An 11,645-nucleotide genomic window follows, 5' to 3' on the forward strand; every position below is an offset into this window, starting at 1 on the left:
GCAATAACTAATGAGTTGTTGTAACAATTCAAAGCAACAAGAAGTAACCGCAACCTAAGCAAACACTCACGATGATTTTGTATTAACATCTTGCTTTACTTCTAGTCAATATGAAATCATGGAATTAGTAGACAGTTAAGCCTTACTGGTAGCGAGGCGCCTTCTATTTCATTTATGCCTGCTAATCAAAACGAGATTTTTAATGAATAGTATACGTTTTTCAGATATCTATAGCATCTATTTTGCTTTGTGTTTCTATAATGCATCATTTTGCACTAACAATGATTGAACCTTCAAGCAACTGGAATAGGCTTAGTATCATCAGTTTTTTGTAGCGTATATTTCCTTGTAGCATTTCCTTATACTTACAGTATCACGATTTATTATGGCTTTCGACAAAAATTATATTTTAATTATTACTTTATTAGAATATATCATCCCATAACTAAAGTATGCAAGTGTATCTTTTTTTTATGGTTATTACATACGTTCCTGTCTCTTATACACATCTAGATGTGTATAAGAGACAGATACATAAGTTTGGACTATTAAGAGGAACACAGTGCACAATGTTCTTTTTTAATAACACCACTGCATTTGTTCTGTTTCGTTTTCGCTTTTGCCTTATTATTAAAAACACAGTAATACACACCAATGTCAATGCTGTCAATCCTCCAAATACAATTGGTATCAATTTCAACTCACTATTTTCCTTATCTTCTTTTAAGAATGAAATTATTACAGAATCGTTACCATTTAATCCAGATGACGTCATTGCCATGCATCCAATTTTTTTCCCTCCGTCTTCTGGTTGTAATTGCAATACAATTAATGTACTTGAGTTGGATGAAGTCACTAAATGGTTATCAAACATCCACATGTAACCTGTAATGTTCCATAAACTTACTGCCATACACGAGAATTCCAGAGAGTCACCAGCATTAAAATATGTTGTGGTAGCTATGATAGTGACCGTAGGAGGGATTGCCACCGATATGGAACAACTTCTGTCTCTTATACACATCTAGATGTGTATAAGAGACAGGTACATATCATCAAAAACAAGATTGTCGTCACATTCAGTATGGTTGTATATATGAGAAATGTGCGGGTGGTCAAAGTGATTTAAATCATCACCGTTGTCAGAATTGTCCAGTGTTGCTGTATTAACGTATGTACCATAAATAATGGATGCCCTCTCGCCAAGAGCGTCCATTTGGTCTGAATTTACATCAAAGCTCTCTTCATGATGATGACAAAGCTCTGGCTTTGAGCTGTCTCTTATACACATCTAGATGTGTATAAGAGACAGGCTCTGCATGTATTGTTAATAATATTATTTCCTTTGTACAAATATCACACCTGTTACATCCCGTTTAATTGCTCTGTGATATTTTACTGTTTAATGCCAAATAAATTCAATCATCCCAGATTATGACTTATTTAACCTTTGACCTCAATTTTTTTAGAACGGTACCTTACCTGTCTAATAGACTGTGATTTCAGAATCTAATCTACATTACAAACATGTAGATTACATTAAAAACCAATTACTTCAGTACATTCAGAACTTTTGTAGTCCTTTTCCTAATTACGGATTTGAATTGTTCATATCGCAAAAAAGCCGCTCGCTCCCTCACTACGCCCAAATACCCCAGATAAAAAGCTGTATAGTACTAGTCACGTACGTTCGAATTGTTACCGTGTTTCTACCAATTTGATAAAGTGGAATGACATCACTACAAACCAATCCAGATGCAGCAGGGTTGTTACATCAAAATTCAATGCGTGTTTGGTTCTAACAATTAATAAAAAAGTTTAACACATAGGCCTATAATAATTCTGATAACGTGTAAAAACTATTCAGAAACCAATAATAAAACACTTCTGCTTTGCCAATAAATAAGCCTATATATTTGTCTTCTGAAACTACATAATGTATATTCAACATAGTAAAATACATTATCCAATGACAAAGATGCTGTGTTTCACAGAAGTGTCGTCTATACACCATTGCAATACTGGTTTTATACCCACTGTCCGCGTAACTAATAACATTAGAGTACATATACCATCAAGAATCTTCTTCACTGAGAATTACAATCTAATCCTAATAAAACAGAAAAAAAACCCACCAGAAATACGTCGAATGCTGTGATTTATCGATAAGCGCTAACGGTATTTTGAAGTAAGCTTTTATGCAGTGTCTATTGCATTGCTATGGATATTATTATTCATATAATGCTATGGTATTCATGAAATATCAAATAATAATTATATTGGACCAACACATATAACGACGTGGCACACGTTAATACACGATGACGTGCAGAAACTATTCAGAAACCAATAATAAAACACTTCTGCTTTGCCAATAAATAAGCCTATATTTTTGTCTTCTGAAACCACAGAATGTATATTCAGCATAGTATAATACATTATCCAATATGACAAACTAGTTGTGTTTCACAGAAGTGTCGTCTATACACCATTACAATACTGGTTTTATACCCACTGTCCGCGTAACTAATAACATTAGAGTACATATACCATCAAGAATGTTCTTCACTGAGAATTACATCGAATCCTCATAAAAAATAAAAAAAAACCCACCAGAAATACGTCGAATGCTGTGATTTCATCGGTAAGTGATAACGGTATTTTCAAGTAAGCTTTTATGCAGTGTCTATTGCCTTGCTATGAATATTAATATTCATATAATGCTATGGTATTCATGAAATATCAAATAATAATTATATGAAACCAACACATATAACGTGGCACACGTTAATACACGATGACGTGTAGAAACTATTCAGAAACCAATAATACAACACTTCTGCTTTTGCCAATAAATAAGCCTATATATTTGTCTTCTGAAACCACAGAATGTATATTCAGCATAGTATAATACATTATCCAATATGACAAACTAGTTGTGTTTCACATAAGTGTCGTCTATACACCATTGCAATACTGGTTTTATACTACTGTCCGCGTAACTAATAACATTAGAGTACATATACCATCAAGAGTGTTCTTCACTGAGAATTACAATTTAATCCTAATAAAAACAGTAAAAACAAACCCACCAGAAATATGTCGAATGCTGTGATTTCATCGGCAAGTGCTAACGATATTTTCAAGTATGCTTTTATGCAGTGTCTATTGCATTGCTATGGATATTAATATTCATATAATGCTATGTTATTCATGAAATATCAAATAATAATTATATTGAACCAACACATATAACGTGGCACACGTAAATACACGATGAGTTCATAAACAAACAAAAAATACATCAATTACAAAAATGGCATGTCTAACCAAAACGGTCGGAAATAAGAAAATTCAATTTGAGATATTAACATCACATAAATGAACAGTACAGTACTAAAACCTGACTGTAGATTGGCTCGTTAAGTCGATTCTGCGTCTAAATTTGCTCGTTCAATCAATTAGTTAATTTTTGTTGAATTTAATTCAACAAAAATTATGTTGGATTTAGTGATGTGTAAGTCCTATCTTCACCGTTGCCTTCAAATATTGGTGGCAATTTTTCTTCCAAGGGCTGTTTGAATGTTGAATTCTGATAAAAAGCTTCATCCCCTTTGGGGTTTTTAATTGGAATAGGAGCTTTGTTAGCTCTGTTTCGTTTTCTCATCTGCCATATATTAAGAACACAGTAATCTTTGTCACACAGTAACACAATGCCAAGACTATAATTCCGCCTACTACAATTCCTATAAATTGGAATACATTCTTTTCTTGATCTTCATTAAAAATTGAAATTATCACAAAATCATTCATTCATTCAATCCAGATGATGTCATTGCTTTGCATCTAATCTCTTTTCCTTCATCTTCCGATTGTAAATATGATATGATTGTACTCTTATTGTTTTTAATATTGCGTTAGATGACTTCACTAACTGGTTATTTACAGTCCATAGGTAATCTACCATTATCCATGAAATACATGAAAATTCCAACGAATCACCAGCATTAAAATATGTTGTGTTAGCAATTATTGGGACCGTCGGAGGAATTTATAGAGATATGGAGCAACTCTGTTCCCCTTTTACGGTTGGGCCCTCAGCTCTGCATGTATAGATGCTATCTCATCCTCAACTTTTAATTTACACGTAAGCGCATCATAATAATGAACATCATCTTCAACCAAGTATACAAAATCATCCCGTACCGTTAATATATCTTCGTTTTTACAACATTGTAGTGATGGTCTAAGATCACCGCCTATGGCTCTAAATTTCATCTTCACTGTTTTCTTAATGTTGACCACTGTGATGTACGTCAGCTTCACACATTGAGTACATTGAATCTAAACTTTTTTTTACAATGATGGAGAGAAATGCTGTCGCCGATGCATATAAACATTCGCAAAAGTACTGGGTCTGATTATTCTCTATGTGTTGTATACAGTATTGTCAATCTACTGTGTGTTCTTTGTCCATCAAGTAGAACTTACCTTTTATGATGTTTGAATATTAATGCCAAAGTAAATGCGCCGCAGTTTCGTTGACCTTACCACTTCCAAATATGAGCATTCGTCTTATTGTAAGTAATGTAGCATTCAAATACAGCGTTTTCTCCGGCGAACATTAAGTGGTTGTATGGTAGTTTTCAGATCAACATAAATGAGTTGTTGTAATAGTTAAAACCACAAGGAGTAACCACCATCTAAGCAAACACACACGATGATTTTCTAACTTCTTGCTATACTTCTAGTCAATGTAAAATGTTAGCATATATAGACAATTAATTACAATCAACTCCAAACGACATTGTAACGAATAGCATATCTTCCTATCTATAGTATCTATTCTTGTTTGTGTTTTTATACCGTACGCATCATTGTACTAACAACCCTTCAAGCAAACGGAGTGAGCTTAAGATCATGCGCTTTTTATCAGGGGCATATGGTGCCAGGATTTGCCCGACGGGGGGCCGAGGTCCCCGATGGAGGGGCCGATGCCCCCGACAAGGGGTCAGAATTCCTTGACGAAAGCAAAGTGGGCGTGGTCGAGATTCGATTAAAAAGTTTAGAAAGTGGTCCATCTAGAAAATTTAGGGGTTTCAAAGGCTTATTTAATCGATTTTAAAGTCTACTAATATGTAGAAAATACACATTTTTTTTTCTCCCCGACGAACCATCTAACAAACACACACGATGATTTTCTAACTTCTTGCTATACTTCTAGTCAATGTAAAATGTTAGCATATGTAGACAATTAATTACAATCAACTCCAAACGACATTGTAATGAATAGCATATCTTCCTATCTATAGTATCTATTCTTGTTTGTGTTTTTATGCCGTACGCATCATTGTACTAACAACCCTTCAAGCAAACGGAGTGAGCTTAAGATCATGCGCTTTTTATCAGGGGCATATGGTGCCAGGATTTGCCCGACGGGGGGCCGAGGTCCCCGATGGAGGGGCCGATGCCCCCGACAAGGGGTCAGAATTCCTTGACGAAAGCAAAGTGGGCGTGGTCGAGATTCGATTAAAAAGTTTAGAAAGTGGTCCATCTAGAAAATTTAGGGGTTTCAAAGGCTTATTTAATCGATTTTAAAGTCTACTAATATGTAGAAAATACACATTTTTTTTCTCCCCGACGAATTGTGCTTTTTCTCCCCGACGGGGCCCTGCCCCCCGGTCCCCCGTTGGCACCACCCCTGTTTTTATGCATGTCCTTATAGCATTTCCTCATAATGTAAAACCATCACGACTAGTTATTGCTTTCATCAATAATTATATTTTAATTAATACTTGATTAAAATAAATTATGCCTCATAACTAAAGTATGGACTTGTGATGCTTACGCATTTAAATTCAACGTATACATTTTTCGTTTTTAAATTAATTATTTAGGCAGCAGGCACATGTGCCAATTATTGCTAACAGCGGAATTAATGACTATCTGGGTAGCAACCCCTCACACAAGACAAACATGCACACGAAATGCTTTACACAACCAAATCTCGTTATGAAGCTTGGGGAGTGGAGTTGTTTTTGGTTGTAGGAAGTATCCTGTTAATTGAACCTCAGACCTTAGGATTAGAAGGGAAGCATCTTCACTACAAGCTACTGCTTTGTAGCGGTGTGTTATTACACACGTTTTTTGCCATTTGTTAGACACATAATGGCACACTCCAAAACTTTTGTTTCAAAACAACTTGATGCCAGTTCATTTCAGTTTCAACTTTTTAATGTTGCTGTCTTGGAAAGCAGTCTCAGTGTTATATATTAGAAGCTTCAGAATATTTAAAGTTTCCGACGTTGGTCAAAACTTATCATCTCATTTGGAAGTAATTTTTGCATACCATTTACGCAAAACTTACAATGTACAATAAGTCTTTTCGACGCCAGCTTCACTGTAGGCTTAACATTTATCTGGCATTTGGTTCATGAGTGTCTGTAAACGGCAGTGTATATATATCATTAAAAACAAAAGTGTCGTCACATTCAGTATGGTTGTATATATGAGAAATGTGCGGGTGATCAAAGTGATTTAAATCATCACCGTTGTCAGAATTGTCCAGTGTTGCTGTATTAACGTATGTACCATAAATAATGGATGCCCTCTCGCCAAGAGCGTCCATTTGGTCTGAATTTACATCAAAGCTCTCTTCATGATGATGACAAAGCTCTGGCTTTGAGGGTGTTTGAATAGAGTTGCCATTATCGAAGCTCTCAGCGGTGTTTTTAAAGATACATAAGTTTGGACTATCAAGAGGAACACAGTGCACAATGTTCTTTTTTAATAACACCACTGCATTTGTTCTGTTTCGTTTTCGCTTTTGCCTTATTATTAAAAACACAGTAATACACACCAATGTCAATGCTGTAAATCCTCCAAATACAATTGTTATCAATTTCAATTCACTATTTACCTTATCTTCTTTTATGAATGAAATTATTACAGAATCGTTACCATTCAATCCAGATGACGTCATTGCCATGCATCCAATTGTTTTCCCTCCGTCTTCTGGTTGTAATTTCAATACAATTAATGTACTTGAGTTGGATGAAGTCACTAAATGGTTATCAAACATCCACATGTAACATGTAATGTTCCATAAACTTACTGCCATACACGAGAATTCCAGAGAATCACCAGCATTAAAATATGTTGTGGTAGCTATGATAGTGACCGTAGGAGGGATTGCCACCGATATGGAACAACTTTGGTCCCTTTCAACTGCTAGACCCTCTGCTTTGCATGTATAGATTGCTGTCTCGTCATCAACAGTCAACTCACGCGTAAGCTCATCAAAGTATGAAGCATCACCATCGTTAAAGTATACAAAATCATCCTGCTGTTTCAATATTTCCCCGTTTCTATACCATTGTAATGATGGTCTGGGATCCCCTCCTACGGCTCTACATTTCATCTTTACTGTTTTTGTAATCCTGACTGCTGTTATATTGGCTTCACATTTTGGGTACATTGAATTTAAACTCTTTTTTAGGACGATAGAGAGGGTAACTTTCGTCGATACATAGAGACATTCGCAAAAGTACTGTGTTTGATTATCCTCTAGTGTTGTATTCAATATTGTCAATCTACTGTGTTCTCTTTGTTCATCAACTAAAACTTCATATCTACCTTTCATGTTGTTTGAATATTCCTGCCAAAGAATCTGCGCTCCAGGTGCGTTGAACTTATACCACTTCCAAATATGATCAGTCGTCTTAATGTCCGTATTGTTACATTGAAATACAGCCTTTTCCCCGGCGAACACCTGAACAATCAGTGGCTGTATGGTAGTTTGTGCAATAACTAATGAGTTGTTGTAACAATTCAAAGCAACAAGAAGTAACTGCAACCTGAGCAAACACTCACGATGATTTTGTATTAACATCTTGCTTTACTTCTAGTCAATATGAAATCATGGAATTAGTAGACAATTAAGCCTGACTGGTAGCGAGGCGCCTTCTATTTCATTTATGCCTGCTAATCAAAACGAGATTTTTAATGAATAGTATACGTTTTTCAGATATCTATTGTATCTATTTTGCTTTGTGTTTCTATAATGCATCATTTTGCACTAACAATGATTGAACCTTCAAGCAACTGGAATAGGCTTAGTATCATCCATTTTTTGTAGCATATATTTCCTTGTAGCATTTCCTTATACTTACAGTATCACGATTTATTATGGCTATGGTGTATCTTTTTTATGGTTATTACATACGTTCTTTTTGTCCACACAACACGATGGCATACTCCAGTTTTGTATCGTGTAAACATCAGATAGGCAGATACATTATTAATGGTTAACTTGATGCCAGTTCCGTTTAATCCTGTATTCTGTACACCAGTTGAAACTATAAGCATTTCAATGGTGTTTAGTGCTTAAAAATATATACAGGATGAATTTGTATATATGAGTAGGAGTATTTTTGGTGTTTTCCGAAGAGTGTACTGCGTTCTCATGCAAATGGGCCGTTGCACGTCACAAGACCAACGACTTAAACGAAAGACTGTGCGCTCTTGTAGCTTCTATTTCATGTTTAGCCGAATGCGTAGATCAAGTACGACGTTGAACGTTTCTGCCATTGGTCTAGATGTACATTTTACGACTAAAGCGTATATCTTATCTCAAATTAATCAACAGCTCTTCTGAGAATACATTTCTTTCCTATCATGGAGTGAATTGTGTGCTCAAGAACTACAATACATATTAAGAAGTTCGTGTCTGCAACATTTATTAAGGATAAATTCAATTTGTAACAGAACAAACTGTAAAATATTATAAATAGGCCTACATACAGTTTAATACATAAATTTGATATTTGATCGCACTACTATTTGTAATCTACAACCAACCAAATTTATATCAATATCTTTTGAATGAGATATTACCGGCATAATCGAATATTTGGCATCTACGTTAAAAATCTAGTCTGACCCCTTTGACTCTTCATATTTTGAAGACCAACAATTAGATTAAGATTCTTAATAATGTTGATATATTCTTATGCTTAAATATGTTAATAATATTATTTCCTTTGTACAAATATCACACCTGTTACATCCCGTTTAATTGCTCTGTGAAATTTTACTGTTTATTGCCAAATAAATTCAATCATTCCAGATTATGATTTTTAAACCTTTGACCTCAATTTTTTTTAGAACGGTACCTTACATGTCTAATAGACTGTGATTTCAGAATCTAATCTACATTACAAACATGTAGATTACATTAAAAACCAATTACTTCAGTACATTAAAGAACTTTTGTAATCCTTTCCTTAATTACTGATTTGAATTGTTCATATCGCAAAAAGCCGGTCGCTCCCTCACTACGCCCAAATACCCCAGAAAAAAGCTGTATAGTACTAGTCACGTTCGTTCGAATTGTTACTTGTTTCTACCAATTTGATAAAGTGGAATGACATCACTACAAACCAATCCAGATGCAGCAGGGTTGTTACATCAAAATTCAATGCGTGTTTGGTTCTAACAATTAATACAAAAGTTTAACACATAGGCCTATAATAATTCTGATAACGTGTAAAAACTATTCAGAAACCAATAATAAAACACTTCTGCTTTGCCAATAAATAAGTCTATATATTTCTCTTCTGAAACTACAGAATGTATATTCAGCATAGTAAAATACATTATCCAATGACAAAGATGTTGTGTTTCACAGAAGTGTCGTCTATACACCATTGCAATACTGGTTTTATACACACTGTCCGCGTAACTAATAACATTAGAGTACATATACCATCAAGAATCTTCTTCACTGAGAATTACAATCTAATCCTAATAAAACAGGAAAAAAAACCCCACCAGAAATACGTCGAATGCTGTGATTTATCGGTAAGCGCTAACGGTATTTTCAAATAAGCTTTTATGCAGTGTCTATTGCATTGCTATGGATATTAATATTCATATAATGCTATGGTATTCATGAAATATCAAATAATAATTATATTGGACCAACACATATAACGACGTGGCACACGTTAATACACGATGACGTGCAGAAACTATTCAGAAACCAATAATAAAACACTTCTGCTTTGCCAATAAATAAGCCTATATATTTGTCTTCTGAAACCACAGAATGATGTATATTCAGCATAGTATAATACATTATCCAATATGACAAACTAGTTGTGTTTCACAGAAGTGTCGTCTATACACCATTGCAATACTGGTTTTATACCCACTGTCCGCGTAACTAATAACATTAGAATACATATACCATCAAGAATGTTCTTCACTGAGAATTTCAATCGAATCATAATAAAACAAAAAAAAACAAAAAAACAAAAAAACCCACCAGAAATACGTCGAATGCTGTGATTTCATCGGTAAGGGATAACGGTATTTTCAAGTAAGCTTTTATGCAGTGTCTATTGCATTGCTATGGATATTAATATTCATATAATGCTATGGTATTCATGAAATATCAAATAATAATTATATTAAACCAACACATATAACGTGGCACACGTTAATACACGATGACGTGTAGAAACTATTCAGAAACCAATAATACAACACTTCTGCTTTGCCAATAAATAAGCCTATATATTTGTCTTCTGAAACCACAGAATGTATATTCAGCATAGTAAAATACATTATCCAAGATGACAAACTAGTTGTGTTTCACAGAAGTGTCGTCATACACCATTGCAATACTGGTTTTATACCCACTGTACGCGTAACTAATAACATTAGAGTACATATACCATCAAGAGTGTTCTTCACTGAGAATTACAATCTAATCTTAATAAAACAGAAAAATACCCACCAGAAATATGTCGAATGCTGTGATTTCATCGGCAAGTGCTAACGATATTTTCAAGTATGCTTTTATGCAGTGTCTATTGCATTGCTATGGATATTAATATTCATATAATGCTATGTTATTCATGAAATATCAAATAATAATTATATTGAACCAACACATATAACGTGGCACACGTAAATACACGATGAGTTCACAAACAAACAAAAAATACATCAATTACAAAAATGGCATGTCTAACCAAAACGGTCGGAAATAAGAAAATTCAATTTGAGATATTAACATCACATAAATGAACAGTACAGTACTAAAACCTGACTGTAGATTGGCTCGTTAAGTCGATTCTGCGTCTAAATTTGCTCGTTCAATCAATTAGTTAATTTTTGTTGAATTAAATTCAACAAAAATTATGTTGGATTTAGTGATGTGTAAGTCCTATCTTCACCGTTGCCTTCAAATATTGGTGGCTTTGTTTCTTCCAAGGGCTGTTTGAATGTTGAATTCTGATAAAAAGCTTCATCCCCTTTGGGGTTTTTAATTGGAATAGGCGCCTTGTTAGCTCTGTTTCGTTTTCTCATCTGCCATATATTAAGAACACAGTAATAAATACCAATGCCAAAGACTATAATTCTGCCTACTACAATTCCTATAAATTGGAATACATTCTTTTCTTGATCTTCATTAAAAATTGAAATTATCACAAAATCATTCATTCATTCAATCCAGATGATGTCATTGCTTTGCATCTAATCTCTTTTCCTTCATCTTCCGATTGTAAATTTGATATGATTGTACTCTTATTGTTTTTAATATTGCGTTAGATGACTTCACTAACTGGTTATTTACA

Source organism: Anneissia japonica, unplaced genomic scaffold (genome assembly GCF_011630105.1).
Source record: "Anneissia japonica isolate Jap-2015-1 unplaced genomic scaffold, ASM1163010v1 scaffold1203_len951721_cov167, whole genome shotgun sequence".
Taxonomy (NCBI): domain Eukaryota; kingdom Metazoa; phylum Echinodermata; class Crinoidea; order Comatulida; family Comatulidae; genus Anneissia; species Anneissia japonica.